Source organism: Filicampus tigris, chromosome 4 (genome assembly GCF_054856515.1).
Source record: "Filicampus tigris isolate MCC_2025a chromosome 4, RoL_Ftig_1.0, whole genome shotgun sequence".
NCBI lineage: Eukaryota > Metazoa > Chordata > Actinopteri > Syngnathiformes > Syngnathidae > Filicampus > Filicampus tigris.
Genome location: NC_141220.1, coordinates 22,295,184 through 22,301,183, shown reverse-complemented (window position 1 = coordinate 22,301,183; position 6,000 = coordinate 22,295,184).

The following is a 6,000-nucleotide window of genomic DNA, read 5'->3' as shown; positions in this document are numbered from 1 at the left end:
AAAAAAAAAATGAAAAAGATATAAATAAGTTCCTGTGATTGAATGGCTGGACTGTGAAAAGATAAGTAAATTTGTCAATGGCAGTGAATTAGTAGTTAAGAATGGTTTGTTTGGAAACTTTAATTCAGGTACAATTTTATATTTTACTTTTATGTGGAATACATTTTGAGTAAATCACTATTAAAGTATGATTTTTGTATATTTAAGCACAGTGTTGATGTTGAAAAATGTGCAATGTGCACAATGTTACACGGGTTTACAATAATATGAAATATCATGTAATAATTGGTCCATCCACAAGAGGGCGGAATAGCACAAGTGTCTATTTCTAAACTGGGAAAACATTTTGTCACAGATCCAAAAATTCTTGAGAGCAACAGTGTGTTGCATCATAACTTATTATTCTTAGCATTTTTATTAAATCTAATAGACGCATGTAAGTGAACATTCCAAAGTGTGTATGAATTACAAAAACACTTTAATGCAACCAAAGCAGGAAGTTGAAGTTCAATTTGTCATCTGCATTTATGAAAGCAAGATAACATAAGATGTTTTGGGGTGTTGTAAAAGAAAAGGTGTTTGCAAACAGTTGTGACACCATTTTACTTCCAGTAGAGCACACTCGTCAGCATGTTACAATAATTATATGTTATTATAAGTGATAGATAGATGTGATTATTCATATTTGTTTGTATGTTCTATAATAAATGTTTTGTTAAACATGTGCTTTTTAAAAAAAATAATTAACAGATAGTGACGGTCATCATATTAAAAAATACATACACTGTACTTAATCACCACTATTAACTTTTCCTAATGGTAAATAATTTAACTTAAATAGCAATAATAGACTAAATTTTCATGGTTCGTGGTGGTGACTACTTGAAGTAAGAAATATTCAACCATGCATATAATATTTTGACACTTTTGTGTAGCAAAATAAAGGTAACCAAAATATCAGAAACATCTCTCACTAAGGTATGATGCCGTGTAAACTAAAAGCTCAACAATAAAAAAAAAAGGGCAAATCAACATAGAAAAACAAATGTAACTTTAGTTTAGTGGTTATTTTAAATGGATGTTCAAAACACCCGAGGACAGTGGTCAAAAGATAAAATATCAAGTACCATAGGGAGGGGACATAATTCGTATTCATAAGCAAACTAATAGCAAGGAACAGATCATGTTTTTGATAATGTTTTGAAAAAAAAAAAAAAATTTAAATAAAAAATCCCAATTATGAATTTTAAATGTTTTTTTTTTATAAGGTAACCAAATTTCTTTAGCAAGACATATTTCAATCGACAAGCACAATTTTGATAAACACATTAAAGCTACCGCAACTCTTGATCAGCTCCCATTTGAGCGTACCTAATATTGTGTCTGCAAAGTCTACACCGTAACACTTCTACCTTGTGTACGTCCGCGGACGCCTGTTCACTCAGCAGCATCTCATTGCCATGCACGTCACCAAAAGCTGACTCTGGTCTTTTCCAACCACACTTTACGTCGTGAAGACGTCACTCAAGTCTCTAGGGTGGAGGTGGGGGAAGAGGGGTGGGGTGGAAGTTCAACAACATGCAGAATCAGAATTCCCGCCATTCCCGTGACTCACCCGGGCAGGTCCTGCTGAGCGGAATTCCTGCTTTCTTTGGTCGGCATCTGGAAAAGTAACGTGATGCCGACTGTGAGGCCCCCCTTCCCTGTGTGAGCAACTCCTGCTGGAGCCACAGGGCAGCAACACTACACTGAAATGACAAGCGCACATTATCGGTGAACAACTTCACCACGTGTCATTATTGATTGATTATTATTATCATTGTGACTTTTTTAAAGCGTTTCCAATTTCACATTTCTCCACCGATTCAAACCAATCCGACTGCAAAAGAGTCGCAAAAGTAAAGACAGGTTGAGAATTTCTTTCCACATTCCCCAAATTGCCAGAATTTCACAATTTCCTGTTGAGCTCAACATCATGGAAGCTAATTTGCACATTCCCAAAATTTCAGCTTTTGGCAATGAAATTCACAAATTCCACATTTCCTCCTTCCACATTTCTTGGCTGATTGCAACTGTTCTACTCATTCAGAACATTTTGAGAATGAGAACTCTTACACAGTTCTCACATTAAAAATCTGAAATTGAGAGATTGTATGTATTTACATTCTCCTTTCCACATTTCTTGACCTATTAAAAGCTTTTCAACTTCAAAATACGCAAAGGTGGGCTCGGTGCATTTCTCCATCACTGATGGACGCCCGTTTTGCTGACTTTAGACGGGAAATTAAAAAAAACTTTTTTTTTAAATTGTTTGCCAACCGTTAAAAAAACAGAACAAGAAGAAGAAAAAGAAGAAAAAACATTAATTTATTTCATGGTAACTTTATTTCGATTTGCACAAGGACTAGGAAGCATTTTAACCCACCAGGATTGTACCTTTGGCAACAATGTGACACGGGATTCTTCGATTGGCAAATAAGTAATATATTATTATTATTTATTAAATAATATATTTACCATTTTAATCAAATCGATGGATGGATGGATGGATTTTTCATTTAATCTGTTAGACCTTTTTTTTTCTGGATTGGTGATTGACGGACTGGCTGACCTTTGACGTTTACTAACAGAAGCGCGGTTCAAATAACATGACGGAATGACCAACAGACGATTAGTTTGGTTCGGCTTGAAAGAAAACGACGGACTGACGGATGACAGACGGGTGCCCAGGCCACTGATGAAGAATGACGGACCGGCAAACTTTAGTAAAACCCCCACCTCTGAAAATACTCATCTAATCCAGGACATATTGGGAAATATTTTCCACATTCCCCAAATTTCTGCATTAAAATGTCTAATTTTGAGAGAATATTTACCACCTCCTTACACATTTTTTGATCAATTCAAACGGGTCCAACAACAAAATATTCAGCCCATTCGCATCTTGGGTACTATTTTCCAAATTCCCCAAATGTCACACTTTTCACAGTAACATTTCCTAATAGAGAGACATGTAACATTTACCAAGTCGTCACAAGCATTAGCATGTAGTTTCGTTGCCCGCTCGCAGTTGGAAATCTTAGATTGCCGCAAAGAGTTTCTGGACTTGTACCAGACACTACTACTACTACCACTAGCACTCCTCCTCCCCCTCCTCCTTCTTCTTCTCAACTCATGTATGTCTTTACGTACCCAGAGAAGATAGACAACCCACAGTTGAAAACTGGTTAAACGCTAAATATTCCTAAATCTTATTTGAAGCACTCTTCTTTCCTTATACTTGTTGTTATTCATATTCATACTCCATACTCCTTGGCAACAGGAATATGTCACTCCTTTGTACCCACATGAAAGTCCATTCTGATTTGCCCTGAGATGTGTGATATGGAGTGTTTTCTTTTCAATTTGGTAATTTTGGTTTCATTCTAATTAGAATACAAGGATCCACGTAAACGTTTCTTGTGATTGTTTTTGTGTTTGATCCAAATAGGACATTTGCAAACAGCCGATTTTACTTGGAGAAAATAACGATCAACATTAGCCCCCTATTTTCTGACGTTACAGACCAAAATAGTAACTGTATCATAGTTTGTTTGTGCATTTTTCGCACTGTCAATATGAATCAACATCCTGTTTTTTGATAAATAAGGTATTGAAATTCATCAACAGATGATAGATTATTTAATAAAAAATCAGGAGCTGTAACTCTAAAATTGAAATTTTGATCATTTTGAAATTTTGATTGATGTGATCGGTATCGGTATCAGTATCAGTATCGACCGATCACACTCATGGAATGATCGGTATTCGAATTGGAAGCTTAAAACTAGTGTTGTTCCGATGCCCCCCCCCCCCCCCCCCCATCACACACACGCACACACACACACACGAAAAAGCATCAGGGAGCAAGACACAAAGCGCTGCATTCAACGTTCTTCACTAGTACAGCATCGGGAAATGGCATCGGCACGTTATTTCTAATTACTCGCAGATACCGATACCAGTGTTTTAATGTGGTATTTGGATACTTACCGATACCAGTATCGGTATCGGAACAACACTACTTAAAACCCTGATCGGAACACAACTAGATATTTCACATATTTACCTCGTCCTTGTTGACTGATTCAAATCATTTCAACATTTCCATCAATTCCACACCATTTCAGTTCAGCGTCAGTTCTTTAACATTCCAACACAATCTGCCTTCTCCACTTATTAAATGGAATGCCAACAAAGTTAAGCTTTGTTGAGCGGCTGCATGCATTTCTTCTAAAGATGTGACTCACGGGGTCCCGCAAGTCACGTGACTCATGAATAATTAATGAGCAGTTTCGTCCTGAGGAGCTGATGTCCTCTTCATTGATCTGCCTCAGTGACTTGTACACATACTGCAAGGCACAAGACGAACAGGTAGAGTTAAAAAGATTACTCATGGGTTCTAATTTCAAAATGTTCCTCATGAGAAATAATGTAATATCAATACTATTACCCTTTTTTAACTGGACTAGTACATGCAACTAGAGAGGGTATAATAAAACTAAAATAAGTAAAACTACAGATGGTAGTGGGCAACTTAATTTTTTTTTTTAATACAACTCATAACCACATTTTTAATTGCAATTCTAAGCAATATTTTAAATCAAGGAATTTTCAATTGACCACTACATTAATCATTTTAAATCAACTGGATCAGCACTCAGAGAACAGAACTCTTCCAAAGCACAACAATCCTACAATAGTCATTGATAATCTGTTTTTTGCTGACTTTAATCTGAAAGGTGGACAAATGCTAAAATGAGGCCAGAATATCTGTATGTGTGCTCTGCTCTGCCTAAAAGTTGTTCCTGTTCAATGGGGTACACACATACAGATTTGCAATGCCTTAACCAATTTTTACAACGTGAAAGACTCCACACATGACGATGAAAAAAAATTGGCATGTGTTAGTAAGTAAATCATGAACAGGTTTAGTATTGAGAGTTATCGGCCTCAACCGTTTTATGAGCAGAAGAGGGAGAAAAAGATCACACTTCCCACACCTCACACCACAGGATAATCACTCAGGATAATATTTTTTGAGAGTTCTGATAATCAAGCCTTTGCCAACTAAAGGGTTAAATTTCTAATCTGTCTTGATTATGTATGTGTGTACCCCGCTAAACATTTGCGATTGTTGACTTTGACTATTTTCTGAACAGATTTGGGAAAAAATCATTTTTAACACTCCTCATACCGCAAGATAATCTTTTGGAGCTATCCGATAATCATGCCTTTGCTGACTTTGGTCAGAAGTTGTGAAATTTTCAAATTCAGTCTGATAATTGGTTTTACGTATACCGCGCTTATCATTTACAATTGTCGGCCCGACCACTTTCCAAGCAGACTGGGAGGAAAAACATTCTTAACACACCCCGCACCACAGGATAATCTTTCAGAGACATCCAATAATCAAGCATTTGCTGACTTTAATCCGAACGGGTAAACATTTAAAATTCAGACTGATTATCGGTATGGGAATACCACGCTTAACATTTACGATTTTCAGCCCGACCATTTTCCAAGCAGACTGGGGAGGAAAAACACCCTTAACACACTCCACACCACAGGATAATCACTAAGGACAATCTTTATAGGCATCTGACAGGCCTTTGCTGACTTAATTAAAGAGGGGGTAATGATAATATTTCAGTCGACTGTATGGGTGTTGCCCGCCGCATGACTCACGATTGTACATTTTGAACAGGTTTAACATTTACGATTGTCAGCCTCAACTGTTTTCTGAGCACATCGAGGTGGACAAAAAAGCACACACCACAGACAAAAAGATAATCACTCAGGATAATCTTTTAAAAACATCTGACAATCGGAACTGTGCTGACTTTGATCTGAAGGGGGTGAAAATACAATTGGCCTTATATGTGTACCTTGCTTTTTACCTTGAAGTTGTTCCTGTTAGTGATGATGTCATATTCCGGAAAAAAAAAAAAAAATCTTTGT